Genomic DNA, 26,122 nt, shown 5'->3' with positions numbered 1-26,122 from the left:
GAAGGAGGAGATTAAAAAGAAGGATTAGCCATGACTGAACGGTGGAGAGACTCGCTGGGCCAGATGGCCTAATTCTGCTCCTTTTTCTTATGGTCTATTCATGGGTGCAGGCCCATTCATCACACAAAATGCTAGAGGAACTCATCAGGCCAGACATCTATGGAAAAAAGTAAACAGTCGAAACTTCAGGTCGAGACCCTTCAATCAGATTTCCAGTGTCTGCAGGTTTTCTCATGTTTGTGAAACATCCATTCATCCCAACTCTCTGCCTTCTATTAGTTAACTAATACTCTTTCTATGCCAAAACATCACCCCCAACTCTATGCATCCTTAGCTTACAGATACGTTTTTTATGCAGCAGCTTATCAAATGCCTTCTGGAAATCTACGTATACAACACCTGGATGCACAATAGCTTGCTGTGGCAAGTGCTCTGCAAGAATCTGCAGATTTGTGGGCATCGCGAAAACCTGCCTTCCATCTTTCGGCTCTGTCTAAGCTTCTCACTGCCTCAGTAAAGCAGCCAGCATAATAAGGAAGCCACCCACCAGAAACACTCTCTCTTTTCCCCTCTCCCATCGGGCAGAAGACACAAAAATCTGAAAGCACGTACCACCAAGCCGAAGGGCGGCTTCTACCTCCATACTACATTATTGTTTGATAAAACTATTAAATGGTTCCCTAGTACAGTAAGACAGACTGTTGACCCCACTCGTTATCAGCTTGCATCTTATTGCTTACCTGCAGCTGGTACTCTTTATTCTGCATTGTGCTTTGTCACAGCACTGTGTAATGACCTGATCCACATAAACAGTACTTTTACACTTTTTACTGCATCTTGGTGGTACATGTGATAATAATAAACCATTTCCAATTCTAGAAGAAATGGTAGCACAGCCAGCAAACTTGTGAGCAAATCGCACATGAGTGAGGCACCAAAAGGGGATCCTGCATTTCACTGCAACTGTACATGAGAGGCAGGAATCGTTGTACTGTGGCTTCCACATCTCAGCCAGGTGCAAGATCAGAGGAGGGTTGGTGTAACTGATAGAGGAATCCAGATGTGGGGCATTGTGAAAAACTTCAGAAATGATCCTATCGAACAGACAACTACCTATTTGCTGTTGTGAGAAAATAGATTAAATCTGTTGGAAGGATAACTCGAAAGTGGACCATAGCACTCAGGAGCAAGAGAAATGAAAAGAGGAAATGTAATGCTGTAATTGAAGTGGATTTGATAATTAGGAAGGAGATAATTTTTTTGAAAGGAACATATGACACTATATTGGATGTTGCCCAGCTATCTGTGGTAGAGTAGCACCACAGTTAAAACACAGAATTATTGATCTGAATACGTAAAATTCATATTCTACTACATGGGTTCTGGAATTGAAATTCAAATAACTAAAAAAAATTGGATTTTTAAAAATGTGCAAAATCTGTAATGCTGTCCATGAAACTACAGGATTGTAGTTTGCGAAGAGTAAGGATTTCAGGTTATATACTGAATATCTGATATTAAACTGAACCATTGAAAATCCATAAGACCACAAGACCCAGCAGCAGAATTAGGTCATTTGTCCTATGAAATCTGCTCTGCCATTCCATCATGGCTGATTTATTTTCCTCCCCCAACTCCATTCCCCCTTAACCTTTGACATCCTGACTAATCAAGAACCTATCAACTTCTGTTTTAAAAATACCCAATGACTTGGCCTCAAAAGCCATCAGTGGCAATAAATTACACAGATTCACCACCCTCTGGCCAAAGAAATTCCTTATCTCTATTCTAAAAGGAACGTCCTTTCATTTTAAGGATGTGCTCTCTAGTCCTAGATTCCTCCATTATAGGCAATGTCAATTCTATCTGGACCTTTCAACTTTCAAAGGGTTTCACTGAGATCCCTCTCATTCTTCTAAACTCCAAGTGAGTACAGACCCTGAGCCAACAAACGCTCCTCTTGTGAAAATCCTTTCATTCCCAGTGTCATTCTCATTAACCTCCTTTCCAACATCAGCATATCCTTTCTTAGGTAAGAAGCCCAAAACTGGTCACAATTCTGTAAGTGCAGTCTGACCAAATGCCTTATTAAGCCTACACATTACATCCTTACTTTTATACTCTAGTCCTCTCAAAATGAATACTAACATTGCATTTGCCTTTCTTATGACTGACTCAACCCGCAATTAACCTTTAGGGAATCCTGCATTAGGGCTCTTTGTACCAAGTTCCTTTATACCTCCGATTTCTGAATTCTCTTCCCATTTAGAAAATAGTCAACACCTTTATTCCTTCCATCAAAGTACATGACCATACACTTCCCTACATTGTATTCATCTGCTACATCTTTGGCCATTCTCCTAAACTGCAGACTCCCTGCTTTCTCAACGCTACCTGCCCCTCCATCTATCTTTGGTCTGCAAACCTGGCCACAAATCCAAATCATTGACATATAATGTGAAAAGAAGCAGTCCCAACACCAACCTCTGTGGAACACCACGAATCACTGGCAGCCAAACAGAAAAAGACCCCTTTTCTTCCCACTCTTTGCCTCCTGCCAGTCAACCAGTCCAAGTTTATATTTTTCTTGTTACACCATGGGCCCTTATCTTGTTAAGCAGCCTCATGTACAGCATCTTGTCACAGGCCTATGAAAATCCAACTAAACAACACCCATGACTCTCTTTCGTCTATCCTGCTACTTATTTCCTCAAAGATTTGTCAAGTAAGATTTCCCATTAAGGAAACCATGCTGACTTTGGCCTATTTTATCATGTGCCACCAAGTACCCCAAAGTATCATCCTTAATGATGGAGCCTAACATCTTGCCAACCATGACGTCAGGTTAACTGGCCAATAATTTATAGTCTTTTGCCTCCCTCACTCTTGAAGAGTGGAGTGACACTTGTAATACTGCAGGACTGGAAATACTGCAGAACCATTCCAGGATCTATTTGATTGTACAAAAATCAATACCAATGCTTCTACAGCTACCTCTTTCAGAACTCTGCGGCGTAGTCCATCTGGTCCAGGTGATTTATCTACCTTTAGACATTTCAGCTTCCCATGCACCTTGTCCTTAGGAATAGTGATTGCACTCACCTCTGTTCCCTGACACTCTCAAATTTCTGGCATATGGCTGGTATCTTACAGTGAAGACTATGACACAATATACTTAACAGTCTGGTCTGCCCAAATGTGATTCTGGACCCATTAGGATGTGGATCACTCCTGATTCTCCTCTGAAACTGACATAAAGCCACTTCAGGCCCGCAGAGGGACAGCTAACTAAAAGCCTGAACATCCCATGAATACATGCATAGGGCAGTCCAGGCTAGCCTGTTCTGGGAGGAAGAATTAGGATCAAACAAATGTCATCCATATTACAACCAACAACATAAGGGGAAAATAGGCAAGAAATCTAGCCTGGAGAGTGCCACGAGGCAGGAACTAACAAAGCAACATGCAAAACTCTATCATCTCTGGACATGCAACTTAGCACAGACAATTGAATATTCAGGAGGCAAGCACATGGCTGAAGTGGTACAGTGAAAAAAAGGATTCCTTCACCAGTACTGGGTCAGAATATGCTAAGACAGTCTCCACGTGAACCAAATTGGTATCAGGTGCACAGAACAGTACAACACACAGAACAAGCCTTTCAGCTCACTATATCCGTACTGAACGCGATGTTAAATTAAGTTAAATCATTTCTCTCTGCACATGATGTGTATCCCTCCATTCCCTGCATATTCATGTCTCTAGAAGCCACTACCATATCTGCTTCCATCATGACTTCGGGCACCTACACATACGTATCTTCTTTAAACTTTCGCCCTCTCACCCTAGATGTATTTCATGATATTTGTTACGTCTACCCTGGGGAAAAAACCCTGACCCTATCTACGTATCTCATTGTCTTATGAGCTTCTTCCAGGTGGTCCCTCAGCTTCCAGTTTGTGTTGAAAGGAAGGGCTGAGGATGAAGTAGTAAAGGGCTCAAATAAAGAGAATAATCATAGAAAAATCACATATCAGCTTTCCATATCCAGGCCAGCCCAAAAAGCAGTATCATTTTAATGTTAATCCAAGCTTGTAGCTACCAGTATGGAGCAAGCTTGTTAAATATAGTCATTATATTTAAATTTAGATAGCTACATGTACACAGAAAGTAAGGGATCTACAACAAAATTTTGTAGATCCACATTAAATACAGATTTCTAATCAGTAAGCCCCCCCCCCCCTTGACCATTACCCACTGAGCTCATTTTTAATACAACCTACCACCTTGCCTTGGATCCCATGGGCTAATTTCCTGATCATCTGCCATGTAGCACAATGTCAAAAGCCATATTACAATCATGTGCACCTCCATCACTGAATTTCTGAAGAGGTAACAAAGAGGGTGAATCATTAATCAGACAGAACCTTCCCTTTAAAAAAATTCCTGATTAACCTGTGCTACTTCACAGCTGCTGCCTAGACCCTTTAAACAATTCCCAAAGCAGTCTTAAATTCTTGTTGGTTTCTTAAATCCATCCATAAACTCTGCACAGCCTGCTTTCTCTCAATATATCTCCTTGTTACTTGATAATTTCCTCCTCATTTAACCCTGTTCCTCCATCCCCCCTCTTGATTAACATGGTCTCAGAATTTTTTCCAATGTTCTCCAATAATTTTTTCACCACTAGCTATCTTGTTTATTTATTTCTCTCTTTTAAAATGACAATACTATATTAGCAGTCTTCTGGTGCTCTGGTTACAGAGCCCTTAATCTGGAAGGGCTACAAGCTGATCAGTTCTGCAACTTTTCATCTTGCTTTCCTTAAGAGTATTTCATCCAGGCCTGGCAACATATTTCTTTTTAAAGAACTGGCCCCCTTAAAATATTATTTCTCTATGTTTACTATTTCTAGTATTTCATATTCTCTTCAGTGTCAATGTTCTTTAATGGAAACAGGCATAAAGTATTCTTTTTAGAACTCTACATATGCTTTGATCCATACTCTGGTTGGCCACAGTTCCTAATTTTTACTAACCCTTTCTGTATTTAAAGAACACCTTGGCATTTTCCTAGATTTGACCTGCGAATATTTTTTCAAGAATCTTCTGTGCTTTCCTAATAAATAGCTAAACCAAAGCAAAGTATATAAATCACAGGGGCAGCATCGTAGCGTAGTGGTTTGCACAACGCTTTACGGTACAGGCAACGTGGTTAATTCCCGTCACGGCCTGTAAGGAGTTTGTATCTTCGCCGTGTGGGTTCCCTCTGGTTTCCTTCCACAGTCAGGACGTGCCGGTTGGTAGGTTAATTGGTCATTGAAAACTGCCCCGTGATCAGGCGAGGATCAGACTAGGGGACTGCTGGGCAGCGCGGCTTGTGGGGCTGGAAGGGCCTATTCCATCTTGTGTCTGAATAATAAATAAATAAATCAGAGGAAAGACAAATCAACTGAACCAGAAGAAATAAGAAGTACACCTTTAAAATAACTAAAATAGGTTAAAATGTGAGACACTGACCATGCAGTATAAAGAAAGGATTGAATGGGATGCAGGGTAATGATATAACGGGTATTGCAGAGGCACTGCCCCTACACAGTCAAAACTGGGAACTGAATTCAGGCTACACAACTGGGTGGAAAGGTAGGAAAACTGATAGATGGAGAACAGCGATGATTGAGGATTAAATATCACAGCTCTGAAACAGCATGGTTGAAGAAAGTAGATAACAGAGACTTTACCAGTGGTTAAAAAAATTGGATGTGATTTGGAAGGCTCCAATACCAAGATTGGCAGAACATATACGGTGACTATAAAAAGTATTCACGCGGCCCCTCCCCCGGATGTTTTCATGTTTTATTTTTACAACATTGAATCACAATGAATTTAATTTGGCTTTTTTGGACATTGATCAACAGGAAAGATTCTTTCATGCAAAAGTAAAACCAGATCCCTACAAAGTGATTTTAATTAATTACAAATATAAAACACAAAATAATTGATTGCATAAGTATTCCCCTCCTTCAAGTCAGTTTTCAAGTCAACTTTGGCAGCAATTACATCCTCCAGTCTGTGTGGATAGGTCTCTATCAGCTTTGTACAGCTGTACTGGAATTTTTCCCCATCCTTCTTTACAAATAAAGGTTCCTTGACTTTGTTATAGCCAAGGGTGGTAATGGGGACAAGTTCCCACTATCTATTAAACGCTCCCAATGGCGTGCATATCAGATAGCCTCTGATAACCAAGTCCTCCTCCTGGCCTTAGCTACTAAGCCCGGCAGAACTGTTTTTACTGACAGAAGGGGCAAAGGTGGGTTACAGGCGTCTTGAAACCAGTCACTTTGGGCAGGTGGGGCTTGTCGGCTGTGGTTGGTAGCTCATCGAGGAGAAGGAAAACTCTGCTCAAACCTCCACTGCCTTGTGCCAAACCCACTCATGGGGAAGGCTTCAGGAGTAAATCCCGAGGGAAAAACCCAGAGCTGGAGTCCCTAAGGCAGTCCTACGCTGACTGGCAAATCCTGTAATGCTGTTGGTACCAAAGTGTATCAGTCTCTGCCCTTAATTGGGTTTGTCAGATGCATAGAGAGGGGGAGCTTGCCACACGAGCAACAGCTTGCTCTCCATATCGTACATTCCAGGCTTGTGTATCCAGACAGCTAGGATGCAATAGCCATGGTCAACCTTGACTGACAGAGGCCCTCACCTCACCACAAAACTGCTCAAGTTCTGTCAGGTTGCTTGGGGTCGTGAATGAACAACCCTTTTTAAGTCCAGCTACAAATTCTCAATTGGATTGAGGTCTGGACTCTGATTTGGCCACCCCAGGACATTAACTTTGTTGTTTTTAGGACATTCTTGTGTAGATTTGGCTTTACACTTTGGGTCATTGTCTTGATAGAAAATAAGTCTTCTCCCAAGTCATACACAGTTCTCTTGCAGACTGCATCAGGTTTTCCTCCAGGATTCCCCTGTATTTTGCTGCTAAGAAGCTCAATTTTGATCATCAGACCATAGAACCTTCTTCTAGCTGACTTCAGAGTCTCCCCATGCCTTCTGGCAAACTCTAGCCGAGATTTCATGTGAGTTTTTTTTCCATCAGTGGCTTTCTCTTTGCTACTTTCCCATAAAGCTGCTACTGGTGAAGCACCCGGGCAACAGTTGTTGTATGCACAGTCTCTCCCATCTGAAGCTTCTAACTCCTCCAGAGTTGTCATAGGTCTCTTGGTGGCTCCCTCATTAGTCCCCTGCTTACGTGTTCACTCTGTTTTTGAGGACGGCCCACTCTAGGCAGATTTACAGCTGTGCCATATTCTTTCCATTCGTTGATGATTGACTTAACTGTACTCCAAGGGATATTCAGTGACTTGGAAATTTTCTTGTATCCATCTCCTGACATGCTTTTCAATAACCTTTTCGCAGAGTTGCTTGGTGTGTTCTTTTGTCTTCATGGTGTAGTTTTTCCTAGGATACTGACTCACCAACAGTTGGACCTTCCAGATAGAGGTGTATTTCTACCACAATCAATTGAAACTCCATGTAACTAATTATGTGACTTCTAATACAAATTTGGTGTATCATATTAAAGGGGGTGATACTTATGCAATTAATTTAGATAACCTTGTAGTGATTTGCTTTCACTTTGACACAAAAGAGAATTTTCTGTTGATCAGTGTCAAAAAAGCCAAATTGTGATTCAATGTTGTAAAACTATAAAACATGAAAACTTCTGGGGGGGGGGGGGGGTTGAATACTTTTTGTTGGCACTGTAAATGCAGAGATTAGACAAACATAAAGAGAAAGGTTTAAAGTTTAAACGAGTGGTAACTTTCGTACAGATTGAGACAAATACACCAGCTCAGGTCTTTTCCTGAAAGCATTCTAACTCATGTTCTCAAGGGTATTCAGCAACAATTAGTCCTAGAAACTGAACATTGGATTTATTAAGGAGTAATAAACCAGAGATTTGGTTAATAGTATAGTGAAACAGTATTGTTTTTGAAAGGGAAAAATGACAAATAACTCTCATCTTTCTAAACTTCTGGAAGAATTTCTTTGTGGAGAATACGACTCCCTGATAAACTGGAAAAAAATTGTTAATGAGCAAATTTACAAGATTAGCAGGAAGTATTAAAAAATATATAACACTTAAAACTGGTAAGAAGGAAAAACTCTATTTTCCAAATAAAAACCAGTCATGGGCAACTAATGAGAAAAGGAACAAAATAAAGCTGAAGGAAAATCTACAATTACTGCAAATGCTGCAATGATTGCTCTTGTGTATCTATCCCAATTCCAAAGTGTAACTGATAATAACATCAACAATAAAAGAGTATTAAATGGATATTACAATCAAAATATCCTTACAATTTTGTTGAAAAGGGTAGTCATGAGCAAAATGTACCATCTTCAAAGTGGATCATGTTGACATTGAAATGGAACCAAAGCAATTACAGTTGTGCCAAGTAATTACTTGTTTAAGTATTTACAACAGGGGAAGATGACAGCATGCTAGGCATCTCAAGTAATATTGAATCAGGGATGGGGACAAAAATAAAGAAATAAAGTCACAATAATTAGGAAAATAATGGCTCTAATGAGTGCCAAGTCCCATTTTTCCCACTGTTTTGAAGGAAATGGGTGAGGAAGTTGTGGATGTCCTACTGAATTGTCATAATGCAGAATATTATTTATCTATTTGGAGATGCACTGCAGAACAAGCCCTTGCAGAAACCAGCAACCCACTGATTTAACCCGAGCCTAATCACAGGATAGCTTACAACCTACCAACCAGTACATCTTTGGACTGCGGGAGGAAACCAGGGACAGGGGAAGCAGTTTGTTTGCTCTCCCACACATTCAAACTCCTTGCAGACAGCTCCAGTGTCGAACTCTGTACTGTGAAGCCTGAGCTATTCCTTGGTGTCAGCATTTCCGAGGAGCTCACCTGGTCCCTGAGCTCCTCCATCCTTGAGCAAAAAGGCGCGACAGCCCCTTTATTTCCTGCGGAGCATAAAGAAAGCTCATCTCTGTCCCAGGATACTGACGGACTTTTACATCTGTACCATTGAGAGCATACTCACCAACTGCATCTCAGTGTGGTATGGCAATTGTCCTGTATCGGACCGCAAAGCACTCCAGCGTATGGTGAAAACTGCCCAGCGGACTGTCGGCACCCAATTGCCCACCATTGAGAACATTCACCGTAAACGCTGCCTGGGCAGGGCATTATCAAGGATGCATCTCAACCTAACCATGGACTTTTTATTCTCCTCCCATCCGGTAGGCGCTACAGGAGCCTCCGTTCCCGCACCAGCAGCACAGGAAGAGCTTCTTCCCTGAGGCTGTGACTCTGCTGACCCTCACATCACAGCGCTAAGCAGTATTGCACCCATATTGTACTGTCTCAGTACTTTTATATCTGTATGCTGTAGTACTTACTTTTTATTTGCAGTTATTTTGTAAATAACACTATTCTTTGCAATTCTGGTTAGATGCTAACTGCATTTCATTGGCTTTGTATCTGTACTCGGCACAATGACAATAAAGTTGAATCTAATCTAATAATAGTGCCATGCTAACTGGGATGTTACCGTGGTGTGTAAATTGTTCCACAAGGCCTTAGTTATTCAGTATATTTATATATTCAAAGTGCGGACCCATGAGTAGAGTGGATAAAATTGATCAATTGGATGGATAAAATGTAGTTTAAAAGTCCTAAGCAGGTCAGGATGTTTGTCAAAAGGTGAGAACGCTTGAAAGAGTGGGCAGGATAAAGGCAGGTATGTGGTGTCGGGTCACAGACTGGCCGTGGTCTCATTAATGGGAGAACTGCAGGGGGCTCAAAGTACTCTCCGCTTGTTCCTATGATTAATCACTGGCTTTTGAGAGCAAAATACTTTCCAAATCCCTTTGAAAGTTACCACTTATTTTTTTTTCCAGCATCCTTTAAGACAATGAACTGCAAGTCATAATAATTTATGGATTTGCAGGTATCTTGACCGATTATTTCCAGGGTGACAGCTGAGTACAAGGTTAGGCTTGGCACCACATTATTGTGGGAAAGAAATTCTCGTTCTTCATGTTGTGTACGTACGTATTGGATGAGGAAAGAACTGGGCTTTGCTGTGGCGCAGTGTGATCAGGTAGTCAGCGTTTTGAGGGTTCTCATAGTAAGCTGTGTTTGAGTGATGTCAAGGAAATGGGTTGGGCTACCCTGCAATGCCCATGAACGTCAAAAATTCTCCATGTATCAGGTCGCACATCGGCAGAGCTAGTAGAGCTGTGAACACTGAAAACCTAGCCTCAATCCTGACTTCTGACACTGTCTGTGTGGAGTCTGCACATTCTTTCTATGACCATGTGAGTTTTGGCTTCCTCCCATTCCAAATACATGCAGATCGGCTAGTTATTTGGCCACCACAAATTGCCCCTACTTTGTAGGTGGGTGATTGAATCAGCTGGTGGTGGTTGTTGATGAGAATATGAGGTAAAGAAAGGATTATTGTAGAATTAATGTAAGTGGATGATCAATTGTTGGGGTAGACTCAGTGGGCAGGAGGCCTGCATAACTATTGTGCACATGATATTCTCTCACCTTTGATTCTTTGGTTAATTAGTTATATCTGTGTTATTTTAGTTCAAGATACTTCTGGTTATGGAAACAGTTCCACAGCCACATAGCTTGCAGAAAACAATCTGACCGACTCTGGTCTCTCCAAATTCTGACGAGAAAAGCTGCAGATGCTGGAAATCTAAGCAATACAAACAAAATGCTGGAGGAACTCACCAGGCCCGGCAGCATCAATGTAAAAGAGTAATCAGTCCTGATGAAGGGTCTTGGCCCGAAACATCAACTGTTTAACTCTTCCATCGATACTGCCTGACCTGCTGAATTCCTCCAGCATTCTGTGTCTCCAAATTCTGAATGGTTTTCTAAATGTGTGTCACCGATAACACCAGAAGTTGATTAATCATGCGGTGGGGGAGTGAGCAATAATTTAACTTTTTAGTTTCACTGACAGAGTAGGTAGAAACGTTGTCTCCACAGCATCTTTAAAGTCTTGATAGTCATTATTTTGTAGACATAATCAGATTCCAACAGTTATTGTGAACCATAGAAGTGAAAGAACTAAAGTGTTTTACATTTGATCTTGTGATAGCTCACATCTCAAATCCACTTGTAACATTTAATTTGAAGAATCATTTGCATGCAAGTTAGCAGAAAAAAACCTTAAAAGCTCATAAACTGTGGTGGGGGGGGGGGAGATGAGATTCACTGATGTGTTCCCCTTTGAACACTTGTTTGCCAGTTATGGAGAACAATGACTGCATGAGAATCAAGGATCATCCTGTTTGGTAAAAGATTCTGCTTTCTATCCAACAGAACAACTTCCGCAGCATCGTGGCGGGAAAGGAACCGTCCACTCTTCAGGATGAAAGAAACATCAACAATCCCTTTTCTCCCACAGATGCTGTACGATCCGTTTTTCCTCCTGATTCTGATATGTGCCTGTTCTCTTTCTCATTAGCTTGGCTCACAACTGTAGATATGTGAGGAACCAAAGACAATGACATTGGGGGTCACCAGAAATATATTCAACATGATTTCGTCAACATTACTCACCTCAACTCTTGAATTAAAGATATACAATTAAAGAATACAGTTGAAAATTCTTGGGTGTTCAAAACTAGAAAGCCCAGCCACCATTAACAGAATCCAGCCATTAATAATTTTCTAGAAAAATAGCAAAGATAACCATAATACATTTTGTTCTGTCTCCATGGTGATATGTCTCCAAGGAAATCTCAAATAGATTCAGGCAGAGAAAGGGGCAATTATGGGTATGCAGGTTTTCTACTAAAGACTAGTGTCGATTGGTTAGGGATACAAGGACCTGGCAGATAACCACATTCCAAGGGAAACAGAAGATATTCTATATTCAAACAAAACTGGACTATCCAGGACTGTTCTTTTGATTTTCTTCACTTTTTGTTTTTTCCTAGAATTGTAACATGGAAGCAGGCTGATTTTTCACGCAGTACTTCTAGGACCTGGAATTTAATGAAAATGGATAAGGGATTAAGCTATGCGTTGCTGCTCTATTTGATCTCTATCAGAAGGACAACTCCAGACATGGACATGATTTAAACAACTTTCTGTGTTATTGTTAAGGAAGTACTACACTGTCAATGCAGACATCTCCCAGTTTAAAAAAAATGCTAAACTGAAACACTATCTGTTCAGGTGGAAGTGAAATATTGAATATATGATTAAAGTAGGCAGCAGAGTAACTTGTAGCATCATGACCAACATCTAATTGTCCACAAGAATCATTATAACATTGTTATTTGCAGGATAGGTGAAAATTGGCTGCTGTATTTGACCGTGGAATACTGACTTCAGAGGAATTTACTGATGCCCATGGAACGGAATTATCAGGACAAGGATTTTTTCACATTTCCAAATGAACTCAAAGTGAATTATTTTGAGTTCATTTAACAAATTATTTCTATAGTTCTGTGACTTTAATGTAGGTTTAACATTATAATCAAACCCCTTACCATCAGTCAGCATTTGGACAAGAACTGTTAGAATGGGAAACAGCTTTTTCCCCTGAGCTGTGTGACTACTGAACTCCCTGTCATCACACAGGTCTCATAATGCATGAAGTGCCCGAGTTCCAGGAGCATTGTACTGTTAACTTTTTAACTGGAGTCCTTTGGGCACCTTATTCATGGTAACGTTACTGTGTTATGCATGTGAGTTATATGTACCTTCATCAGGAGGAACTTCGGAGGTTTCATTTGTGCAGTCGAATGACAATAAACTGAACTTGAACGAGGTTAGGATGGTTCTTCTTTGTCTCGGGGTAGGAATAGGAACACAAAAGTAGCACTTCACTGACTCTCTCTCTCTACAGTCTCTTGGACACTCACTGGCTTGGACCACATTTAATTAATGGCCAGTCATTGCCTCCAAATCACCAGTCCTTCCCTACTTGGATTGGAATGTGAGAACAGAATGTGACTTCTGCTTTTTTTGTGAAAAACAGAGAAAAGAAAGTCTGTTGCAAAAGAAAGAGAATTAACATTTCAGGTCAATAACCTTTCAGAGATGAAACCCCCAGTATTTTCCAGGTTTGTTTTAAGTTGGTGGAGTTTCATAAATTGCAGATGGTGCAAGTGAGAAAACAACCTGCCATTCAGTTGAAAGGGGTAGATGGAAGGAGAATGCACCATGCATTGGACAGCTTGAGTTTTCAACCTTTGAACCAACTTGATGAGCGTAGAATTAGCAAATTACTTCACCACTTGCCTGGTTGAAGGTTAAAAAAATCATTTGTACCTGTGACCACATCAGACCTTACAAAGCATTCATCATCAAATGGAGATTTCTGTTGGAAATGTGGTCACTGTGGTGACACTAGAAACCTGTCAACACTAAGCTCCCATAAACAACAACATGACAAACAGGCCATCTGTTATAGTGATACAGTTCAGAGCATAAATTTCAGCCAGGGCACCGTGAGAATTCTTCTGCAATATATTTGCTAATATCGTTCATATTTACTATCATGAAAGATAAGCAGTATTGCATTCCGTCAATACTCACACTATTCTGTTTAAAAGCCCGGAGCAGGACTTGAACCCACAACCTTCTGACTGAAAGTAGTGCTATCACCACCTTTCAACCATTGAGCTTTACTATTCAGAGTACTAACCAAGTAAATTCATCTCGACATGCAGCCAGGACACCACATATTTATAACCTGTAGTAAACTGTTACCCTGTTGAACTCCATCACCTAATTTAACAGGAGAGACACAGGGATTCCCCCCTCCCGACCCCACACCGAGTGACGCAGATAAAGCCCAGAGTGTGTAGTAGCCTGCTGGTAACATGTAGCCCTTGTATTTCAGTCAGGTTAGCAATTATAAAACCTCGGTTCCAAATGTAACTGTACACGCAAACATAATTATAATGATTCTTTATATCGAATCCTCCCTCCTGATCTCTGCCAATGCCTCTCAAAGCAGGCAGCCTTGCACTTAAAGTCAGTTTTTTGAAAAAAATCCGGGGGCTACAATTTGCATTGCCAGTGCTCCAGATACTATCCTGTTCGAGCCTTCTGTAATAGGGACTGCAACAGCAGTCAGCCAAAGGGCCTCTCCTCTTTTCCAAGACACGCCAGAGAGAGAGGGAGAGAGAGAGGGAATAAGAGAGAAAAGCAATGCAGAGGAAAAAATGTAAAGACAAGTCGACTTACATAGGATGTTGCTTCTTCAGTTTCTGAAAAGATTTCTCCCTACAACAGTACTTTTCCCTCCTCCTCTTAAAATATATTAGAGTTTGCAATTGAAAATATCAGAGACTAAAATGCTCAGCTGATCCTGTCCAGTCTCCCTGCTGCAGAAAGAAATCGAACATCCAAAGCATGCGTTAGACACGAAAACCAGCTACCACTGGCTACTTCGGATCTGAGCTATACGACGCCGATCTGAACCAGGATCGAGTCCTATCTTCCCCAACATTACAACCCCCTCGCCACCCCCACAGTTCCGCCTCCTCCCGCTCACTAGATCAAGTCAGACACATTAATTCACAACAATCCTTTGCCCTCGTGTAGGTGCTTTGTTTTTTTTTTGTTGCGGGCACTGTTAATAGCTTGCAAGATTTACCTGCAGTCATTTTCTGCTTCCCGGGTCTTCTTTATCTGCTCCACGGGGAATATGTGTGTAAGAGAGGGAGGGGGAGGCGGGGTGGTGGGGGTGGGGTAGACTCCAAAAAATACAATCTAGATCCTTCAGAAATCCAGAGAGGGGAAAAATGCAGAATTTTTATTAACTCTTCATTCTTTCTGCGCAATCTCAGCAGCCATGTTGTTCCAACTCACGAGAGAGAGAGAGAGAGAGCGAGAGTGAAAACAATTAAAGACCACTGGCATCTAAATGGATGGGTACTCATCTCCGAAGTCCACCCAGTACAATTGTTTTTTTTTCACATGGCTAAATCCTAGGTTTCTCGCAGCTGGGCAGGGGAGGGAGGTCCTTGTGAAGAGGTACTTCCCCTCGTCAGGTAGACTCCGGCAGTTGTCGTGTTGTGTTGGGGATATAGGAAGCGAAGAGGAGATCACGTCAGGACCTGCTCCAGAAGCTGATGACCAGCTCTCCATCCTAATGAGTACTCTTTCTTAATGAATTATGGATGTTTTAATTAGAAGTGTAAAGCCTGTTAGACGAATTCATCGTTCATCCACAATAACTACATTTGTTTAAAATGCTAATAGGTACCCATAAGCACAGAGAAAAGGGAGATTTATTTTGAGGGGCAAATTTGTATCATCCTGTCACATTTTCTAAAAATGGCACATTCTGTTCAGTGTGGAAACTAATGATTGTTTTAGAGGCATATCCAGTTACTCACGTTCAACATTCCTGTTCCAAAGCAGGATTCCGTTAGATCAAACACATCATTCCTATTCACTCTTGTACAATTAAAGAAGACTATAGTTTCTTTCTATTCATTCCTATCAGGCATATTTGAAATGGGCAATCCATTTCATTTTATTCCTAAAATATAGAATTTATGGATGAATTATCCTCCCACTTACCCACATTACATATTTCAAGCAGAGCAATACAGCCCAAGCACCAAGCTGATGATATTCCAGTGTTGTAATGAGGAAGCAGATAATGGTGTCTTTCAACTGAGATGTTATACTGAGATCTGGCTGCTCTCAGGAGAATTAAGAGATCCTACAATACTCATTTTGATAGTAAGGCCATTTTCCTGGTGTTTTGGCCAATACTTACGCCTCACACTGCCTCTCTTGTCATTACCTGCATTTGTCATATGCAAATTGACTGCTGTATTTCCTATTTTACAACAATGATGATTTTGAAACTACTTTATTGATTGTTAAATGCTTTGGGATATCTTGAAAAGAATGTGAGACACTATATCAATTTAAGTATTTTTGTTTTTATCCTCTCCCACCCGTCCGTACACATGGACAGGACCAACCCACTCCACCTTCTATTGCTCATCTTCCTGTTCCAGCCCACAGAATTCTAATGAGTCAATCCATTCTCACTTTCTCTTGTCACATAGAATTTCAATATGTAAGCTCCTTCTGGCCAGAATCAGAATTGCTACTTCTAATTATTATCTTCTGATATGTTAACAGAGGTTTTTCACTGATTGGCACTTTCTATCTATAAACCTGGGGTGGAGGGAGGAGGCTGCTCATCAACTGAAATATGAAAAGGTGCCTTGGTGCAATGGTCCCAATGTAACATTAGAAGAGTGGCAATACGATTACAGTTAGCCTAATCAATATTAATCAGTTTAACAAGTTAACCTTCTTAATACTGTTTATTAATTTTGAAATACTTGAAACTAATGCTAAATTTAAAGTTTGTATGACTCAATAAGTTATTATGTGTACTTACAGATACAGAAGGATTGAGGAATGGTGAGAGAGCAGGCATAGGGAGCATGCTTACTTCAAATTCTTATAGTTTTCCTTTGGATGCCATTGACAAAATCTGATGTTATATTTCAGATATTTGAACCTTTTTTTGTGCATTGAGCTAACATGAGGAAATCTGCAGATGCTGGAAATTCAAACAACACACAGTTCCACCAGCATTTCGTGTGTGTTCTTTGTGCATTGGTCTTTTTGCATTCTTATGATCTCTGATAACATGGGTGAAGCTCCTTACCATGATATTCATGATGTTATGCATTGATAAGCTCAAGCTTCAGACTTCGAGGTTATCTTAGCAGTGACTCACTTACAGTAGATCAGCCTTGGTTCTAAGACAAAAATGTCAGGGATTTATAAACCACTCAGTACTGACTTACTGAAGTATTATGAGGAAGTGTCACATTTATCATTTTGGTTGAGAAATTAAATTCAAATTTAATTTGTCTATACAAGTGCGCATAAAAGATTTGACACTATTTTGAATACCAGTTTTCAATATACAGTCAATACACTTGGTAGCCACTTCATTGTAGACATCTGTACACTTGCTCGATAATGCAAATATCTAATTAGCCAATCATGTGGCAGCAACTCAATGCATAAAAGCAGGTGGACATTGTCAAGAGGTTCAGTTGTTGCTCAGACCAAACATTAGAATGGGGATGAAATGTGTTCTAAGTGACTTTGACTGTGGAATGATTGTTGGTGCCAGATGGGGTGGTTTGAGGATCTCAGAAGCTTCTGATGTTTTGGGATTTTCATGGACAAAAGTCTCTAGAGTTTAGAGAGTGCACGAAACAAAACCTGTCCAGTGAGTGCCAGTTCTGTGGGCAAACATGCCTTTATAATGAGCGTAGTCAGATGAGAATGGCCAGATTGCTTCAAACTGATAGGAAGACTACAGTAACTCAAATAACCATGTATGTATCTTAGAATGCACATCGAAACTTGAAGTGGATGGACTACAGGAGGTACCTAAAAAAAGTGACCATTGTGTATATATCTTAGAAGAAACTTTAAAAAAACATTATTTTGAAAGAGAGCTCGCGGTGTGCAATTAATTGGCCATTCTGTTTCTTATGACAATGACTATACTTCAAAAAGCAGTTCAATTGTTCTCGGAGTGCTGCACTGTGAGAAGTCCTGAGACAATAAAGTGTGTAAGTTTTTCATATAACCTTTCTAATTTTCCACTTGATATTGCTTTAAATTTTCATTCATGATATGAATGTCACCACCGAGACTGTTGTTTAATGTCACTTCTTTTAGAACCCTTTCAAACTCTTTGCAACTTTGTGATGAGGTTGCTGTTGGGTAATGTTCTTGGTGTTGATCAAAGAATGATAAGAGATTGATGACGAAACATTGGAATGTTGTGTGATTGGAAGAGGTCCTTGCAGGTGTTGACATTTCAATGTACTTAAAGCTCTTGACCTTCCTGTTACATTCCTTGTCTCTTGTCTGCAAGGGAAGGATTCTCCACTGGGCACAAATTAGAGAGGTAAAAGGCTACACAGGATTACTGGCAGAGCATTGTGGTGGCTTAGGGCTGTCTTTGCACTCAGAACTCGGTCCTAAATAAAAACAAGTGCTTTTATATGATCTTTACATTGAAAGAAATTAATTTAATTTTCAAAACCTCAGTAACGAAATATATTTGAAACATTATCATCATCAAGAAACACAGCAGCTGATTTGCACTCCTATAACTATTAAAATAATGTCTAAGGAAACTGCCTGAATGACATCAGCTCACTGATAATTATTGACCAAAGTAGTACTACAGTCTCAGTTTATTGAATTACAATCTCATTATGCAGCAAGAGGTACCGACAACAATCTTTCTTTCTATTTGTAGGTGTTGGCTGTACATCAGTTGTAGATAAGATGCCTCAGCAAAATTCCAACAACAATACAGTTCCAAGTGGAACAAGTGCCACACTTGCCCCTACATCTCTTCCCTCACTACTGTTCAGGGCCCAGGTGAGGTGACAATTCACCTGCAAGTCTGTAGAGATTACCTACTGTATCTGTGCTCCCGGTGTGGCCTCCCGTACATCAGTGAGGTCTGACATAGACTGGGAGACTGCTTCACTGAGCACCTTCACTCCACCCGCCAGGATCTCCTGGTGGCCACCCATTTCAATTCTACTTCCTATTCCCATTCCAACATGTCAGTCCATAACCTCCTCTACCGTCACAATGAGGCCACACTCAGGTTGGAGGAACAAAATACCTTGTATTCTGTCTGGGTAGCCTAAAATCTGTCATGAACATCGATTTCTTGAACTTCTGGTAATTGTGACCCCCCCCCCCCCCCTTCACCATTTCTTATTCCTGTTTCTCTCTCTCATCTCTCTCCTTACCTGCCCATCACCTCCCTCTGATGCTCCTCCTCCTTTGCTTTCTTCCATGCTCTAATGTCCTCTCCTATCAAATTCCTTTTTCTTCAGCCCTTTATCTCTTTCACCAATCAACTTCCCAGCTCTTTACTCCACCCACCCATTTCACCTATCACCTAACACCTTGTACTTCTTCCTCCCCTTGTCCCACCCTCTTGCTCTGATGTCTCTCTTTCTAGTCCTGAAGAAGGGTCTCAGCCTGAAATGTCAACTGTTTACTCTTTTCCATGGGCGCTGCCTGACCGATGAGTTCCTCCAGCATTTTGTGTGTGTTGGTTTGGATTTCCAGCAACTGCAGATTTCTTCATGTTTGAAACAATACAGTTCTTCCTGCCAATCTTATTTTCTCGTCTGAAACAGCTATTTCCAAAAGTGCAGCCTGTAATACCATAAGACATAGGAGCAGAATTAGGCCATTCAGCCCATCAAGTCTGCTCCGCCATTTCACTAAGGCTGATCCATTTCCCCCTAAACCCCATTCTCCTGCCTTCTCCCCGTAACCTTTGACTAATCAGGAATGTATCAGCCTCTGCCTTAAATGCACCCAACGACTTGGCCTCCACAGCAGCCCTTGGCAATGAAATCCACAGACTTACCACCCTCTGGCTAAAGAAATTCCTCCTCATCTCTATTCTAAACAGCTGACCCTCTATTCTGACCTTGAGCCTTATGGCCTTAGGTCCACCCTTCATAGGAAACATCCTCTCCACATCCACCTATCAAGACCTTTCACCTTTCAATTGGTTTTAAAAGGACTCCCCCGCTCCCCCATTCTTCTAAATTCCAGCAAATACAGGCCCAGAGCCATCAAACCCTCTTAATCCCAGAATCATCCTGATGAACCTCCTCTGAACCCACTCCAATTTCAGCACATCCTTTCTTAGATTAGGGGCCCAAAATTGCTTACTATATCCAAATGAGGCCTCACTAGTGTCTTATAAAGCCTTTGCTTTTATGTTCTAGTTCTCTTGAAATGAATGCTAATATCACATTTGCCTTCCTCACCACAGACTCAACCTGCAAATTAACCTTTAAAGAATCCTGTAAGGGAACTCCTAAGTCCCTTTTTACTTCAGATTTTTGAATTTTCTCCACATTTAGAAAATAGTCTATGCATTTATTTCTTCTGCCAAAGTACACTTCCCAACACTGTTTTCAACCTGTCTTACTGCAGGCTCCCTGCTTCCTTAACACTACCTAGCCCTCCATCCATTTTTGTATTGTCCGCAAACCTGATCGGAAAGCCATCAATTCCGTCATCCAAATAATTGACAGACAATGTGAAGAGAAGCAGTCCCAACACTGACCCCTGTGGAATACCGCTAGTCATCGGCATCCAATCTGAAAAGCTCCTTTTATCCCCACTCTTTGCCTCCTTCCAGTCCGCCACTGTTTTATCCATGCTAGTATCTTTCTTGTAATACCATGGAGTCTTACCTTGCTAAGCAGCCTCATGTGCAGCACCTTGTCAAAGGCCCTCTGAAACTTGAAGTATGCAAAATCCATTGATTCTCCTTTGTCTATCCTGGTGGTTATTTCTTAAAGAATTCCAAACGATTTGTCAGGCAAAAATTTCCCTTGAGGAAACCATACTGACTATGGCCTATTTTATTATGTGCGTCCAAGTATCCTGAACCCTCATCCTTAACAATTGACTCCAACATCTTCCCAACCATGGAGGTCAGGCTAACTGGCCTATAATTTCCTTTATTCTGCCTCCCTCCCTTCTTGAAGAGTGGCGTGACATTTGTAATTTTCTAGTCCTCTGGAACCATGGCAGAATCTATTGATTCTTGAAAGACCATTACTAATGCCACCACAATCTTTTCAGCCACCTCTTTCAGAACCCTGGGGCATAGTCTGTCTGCTTCAGGTGACTTATCTACCTTCAGACCTTTCAGTTTCCCTAGCAATGGCAATTTCATTCATTTCTGCTGACACTCTCAAACTTCCACCATACTGCTATTGTGAAGACTTGGTGCAAAATGCATTCAGATCGCCTGCCATTTCCTTGTCCCCCAATACTCCAGCATGACTTTCCAGCATCTGACAGCTACTCTTGCCTCTCTTTTTCTCTTTGTATATCTGAAAAACAACTTTTGGTAGCTAACTTTGATATTATTGGCTTGCTTACCTTCATATTTCATTAAATATATCAGAATATGTACATATATGTACAGTACATGTATAACATTTGTATATGTACATGTAAATATCAGAATGGATTTTATCTCACGTCTCCACAGTGGGGTTTTGAATCAAAGGCATTTTGATTGAAGCAAATGTGCTACTAGCTAAGGAAACTCCTGCACTCTCAAATAGGACGGAGAATTGCTTTCATGACCTCACTTCAGTAAACTGCCTACCCCACAGGAACAGCATCATTTCCAGCAGCATTCCTCCTTCAGATAATGCTTAAACAGCACAGACTACGTAAAATGTAACTGTCCAATTGACATGATGGAATAAGAATTCCAGTGAGCTCTCTTTAGAAGAATGATCCCTGATGTGGCATTGTCACATAAGCCTCGTTTCTTTGCTGCTCTTCATGTATGCTCCTCATTTTTCATTTTACTGAGGTTACAGATTACCATAGAAACTTCCGGTTAGAACTAGGCAACAGCAAGCAGATCACAAGTTGCTTAACAATACATTAGAGATTTCTAATTAAAAGCTAAGCCACTACCACCTGCAGAGATGAAACTGGTGAAATTTTTCATGTGTAAACTGTGTTTCTCTGCCTGCTGTCCAGTAGAGCTGTATTTTCATGTTTTGTCCTTTCAGTCTATTTTACAGCATAAAAGCTGGCCATTCAGCCCATCTGATTTGTGCTGATGCTTATGTTCCATTTATCTCATCTCATCTCTTTCAGAGCATTTCGGAATACAGTTTTGAGGCAACTAGAAACTCCTTCTTCTGCTCCATGCCTGCATTTTAAAATTTTACTTTTCTCTATATCAGCCTAAGAATTAATCATTCAGGCCATTGAACACACTGAGCTATTTCACCATTTAATTAATCCATAGTTGATCTCTTTATTGGAAACATGATACAACTCTGCATACGGCAGTGATTAACAAAGATCTTCTGTTCTCATTTGTAAAGTGTGAACTTGACCCTAAAGCCTCACGTCTTTTCAGGGAGGGAGTTCCAGAGTCTCACAAGTTTTTGTGTGAAGTAAGCAATTTTAAATGTTGAAGAATATTATTCTCAGTCTGGTTTTAAAAATAAATCATTCTTGCAAATTTCAAGTCTGGTCTAGAAATCTTCTTGTGTTTGGGAACTCTGCAGTAAGTAGATAACGTCCACTGCAATCAATAATTTACTTAGAGATACAGTGTGGAATATCTTTCTGTTAGGGTCACCAAGTCACACATCTGCATATAAGCCTCTGCTGGTAAGTTATGGAGTGCCACGGTAGCCTAGCGATTAATGCAACGCTCTTGTAGCTCGGGGTGCCAGAATTTGGAGTTCAATTCAGATGTCATCTGTCAAGAGTTTGTACAGGGAACAGATTCTTACAGCCCTTCAAGCCACACCACCCAGCAACTCCTGGTTTAACCTTTGCCTAATCATGGTACGATTTACAAGGACCAATTAACTTAACAACTTTGGACTGTGGGAGGATACAGGAACACCCTGAGAAAACCTATGCATTCCACAGGGCAGATGTACAAACTCCTTACAGGTGAAATCATAATTGAACACTGAACTCCACTGCCCACACAGAGTTGGAGGTACAGTACATGGATTGAAAATTAGCTCTTGGACAGAGGGCCAAGAGTGGGATAAACAGATCATTCTCAGGTTGTTGTACTGTAATTAATTGGGGATTGTACTACGGGAATAGGTATTTGGCACACAATGATACACAATCATTATGGCTAATGAAAACAAACATGATTTCCATATTTCTTGATGATATCAAGCAGGACAAGATTGTGAGTAGGGATGCAGAGACATATAAAGGGGAAATAGACAAACTGTCAGTGAGTAGAATATGAGAAATGCAATGTATACGCAGAAAAATGTGACTGTCACACGATACACAAAACAGGCAGATTTTTTTCAAATGGTGAGTTAATAGTTAATATTGATGTTCAAAGTTATCCTTCTACTCAAGTAACAGTAAGTCAACATGTGGGTGTGATAAGCATGAGGGAAGGTAAATGGTATCTTAGTAGATAAAAGATTAGCTTTATTTCTCATATGTATATCACAGTAAAATGAATCGTTCGAATCAACAAATAGCACAGCCCAAGAATGTGCTCATGTGTTGCCATGCTTCAGGTGCCAGTTATAGCATGTCCACACCTTACTAACACTCTGCAATATAGAATGTCCACACCTTACTAACACTCTGCAATATAGAATGTCCAAACCTTACTAACACTCTGCAATATAGAATGTCCACACCTTACTAACCCTCTGCAATATAGAATGTCCACACCTTAATAACCATCTGAAATGTAAAATGTCCACACCTTACTAACACTCTCAAACATAGCATGTCCACACTGAACTAACGGTCTCCAACATAGCATGTCCAAATCTTACTAACACTTTCCAATATAGCATGTCCACACCTAACTAACCCTCAGCAATATAGAATGTCCACACCTTACAAACCCTCTCCAATATAACATGTCTACACCTAACTAACACTCTCTAATATAACATGTCCACACCTTACTAACCCTCTGCAATATAACATGTCCACACCTTACTAACCCACTGCAATATAGAATGTCCACACCTTAATAACCCTCTGAAATGTAAAATGTCCACACCTTACTAACGCTCTGCAATGTAGAAAGTCCACACCTTACTAACCCTTTGCAATATAGAATGTCCACACCTTACTAACCCTCTGCAAGACAGAATGACCACACCTTACTAACCCTCTGCAATATAACATGTCCACACCTTACTAACACTCTGCAATATAGAATGTCCACACGTTACTAACACTCTCCAATATAAAATGTCTGCACCTAACTAACACTCTCCAATATAACATGTCCACACCTTTCTAACCCTCTGCAATATAGCATGTCCACACCTTACTAACCCTCTGCAATATAGAATATCCACACCTTACTAACCCTCTGCAATACAGAATGTCCACATTTAACTAACCCTCTGCCATATAGAATGTCCACACCTTACTAACCCTCGCCAATATAGAATGTCCACGCCTTTCTAACCCTCTGCAATATAGAATGTCCACACCTTACTAACCCTCTCCAATATAACATGTCTACACCTAACTAACAATCGCCAATATAGAATGACCACACCTTACTAATCCTCCACAATATAGCATGTCTACACCTTACTAACACTCTCCAATATAACATGTCCACACCTTACAAACCCTCTGCAATATAGCATGTCCACACCTTATTAACCCTCTGCAATTTAGCATGTCCACACCTAACTAACCTTCTGCAATATAGCACTCCACACCTTACTAACACTCTCAAACATAGCATGTCCACACCGAACTAACGGTCTCCAACATAGCATGTCCACATCTTACTAACACTTTCCAATATAGAATGTCCACACCTTACTATCCCTCTGCAATATAGAATGTCCACACCTTACTAAACCTATGCAATATAGAATGTTCACACCTTACTAATCCTCCACAATATAGCATGTCCACACCTTACTAACACTCTGCAATATAGAATGTCCATACCGTACTAACCCTCTCCAGTATAGCATGTCCACACCTTACTAATCCTCTCCAGCATAGCATGTCCACACCTTACTAACCCTCTGCAATATAGAATGTCCACACCTTACTAACCCTCTGCAAGATAGAATGTCCACACCTTACTAACCCTCTGCAATATAACATGTCCACACCTTACTAACACTCTGCAATATAGAATGTCCACACATTACAAACCCTCTACAATGTAGCATGTCCACACCTTACTAACACTCTCCAATGTAACATGTCCAGACCTTACTAACCCTCTGCAATATAGAATGTCCACACTTTACTAACCCATTGCAATATAGAATGTCCACACCTTAATAACCCTCGCCAATATACAATGACCACACCTTACTAACACTCTGCAATATAGAATGTCCACACCTTACTAACCCACTGCAATATAGAACATCCACACCTTACTAACCCTCTGCAATGTAGAATGTCCACACCTTACTAACCCTCTGCAATATAGAATGTCCACACCTTACAAACCCTCTGCAATATAGAATGTCCACACCTTACTAACCCTCTGCAATGTAGAATGTCCACACCTTACTAACCCTCTGCAATGTAGAATGTCCACACCTTACTAACCCTCTGCAATATAGAATGTCCACACCTTACTAATCCACTGCAATACAGAATGTCCACACCTTCCTAACCCTCTGCAATATAGAATGTCCCAACCTTACAAACCCTCTGCAATATAGAATGTCCACACCTTACTAACCCTCTCCAATATAGCATGTCCACACCCTACTAACCGTCTGCAATATAGAATGTCCACGCCTTACTAACACTCTCCAATATAACATGTCCACACCTTACTAACCCTCTGCAATATAACATGTCCACACCTTACTAACCCTCTGCAATGTAGAATGTCCACACCTTAATAACGCTCTGCAATGTAGAAAGTCCACACCTTACTAACCCTCTGCAAGATAGAATGACCACACCTTACTAACCCTCTGCAATATAACATGTCCACAACTTACTAAGACTCTGCAATATAGAATGTCCACACCTAACTAACAGTCTCCAATATAACAGGTCCACACCTTATTAACCCTCTGTAATATAACATGTCCACACCTTACAAACACCCTCCAATATAACATATCCACACCTTACTAACACTCTATTATAACATGTCCACATCTTACTAACCCTTTCCAATATAACATGTCCACACCTTACTAACCCTCTGCAATATAGAATGTCCACACCTTACTAACCCACTGCAATATAGAATGTCCACATTTAACTAACCCTCTGCCATATAGAATGTCCACACCTTACTAACCCTCGCCAATATAGAATGTCCACACCTTTCTAACCCTCTGCAATATAGAATGTCCACACCTTACTAACCCTCTCCAATATAACATGTCTACACCTTACTAACACTCGCCAATATAGAATGTCCACACCTTACTAACACTCTCCAATATAACATGTCTACACCTTACTAACACTCTCCAATATAACATGTCCA

At 40.7% G+C, this 26,122-nt stretch overlaps 1 protein-coding gene across 6 annotated transcripts in view; it reads right to left on the bottom strand.

The window, feature by feature from the left end:
• The window catches only part of LOC132399460 (retinoic acid-induced protein 1), a 106,830-nt gene extending 91,732 nt beyond the window's left edge, over positions 1-15,098 (bottom strand). For 4 of the 6 annotated variants that reach the window (XM_059979826.1, XM_059979824.1, XM_059979831.1 and 1 more), the window contains exon 1: positions 14,678-15,098. The gene's annotated coding sequence lies outside the window, so the exon portion shown is untranslated. Of the gene's footprint in view, positions 1-14,265; positions 14,444-14,677 lie in introns of those variants that run through there. The other 2 variants (XM_059979825.1, XM_059979830.1) reach the window with 1 other exon arrangement.
• Between the last annotated feature and the right edge of the window lie 11,024 nt (positions 15,099-26,122).

This window comes from Hypanus sabinus, chromosome 9 (genome assembly GCF_030144855.1).
Source record: "Hypanus sabinus isolate sHypSab1 chromosome 9, sHypSab1.hap1, whole genome shotgun sequence".
Classification (NCBI taxonomy): domain Eukaryota; kingdom Metazoa; phylum Chordata; class Chondrichthyes; order Myliobatiformes; family Dasyatidae; genus Hypanus; species Hypanus sabinus.
Note: the sequence above shows the minus strand (reverse complement) of the source record. Positions and strands in the feature narration are given on the sequence as shown.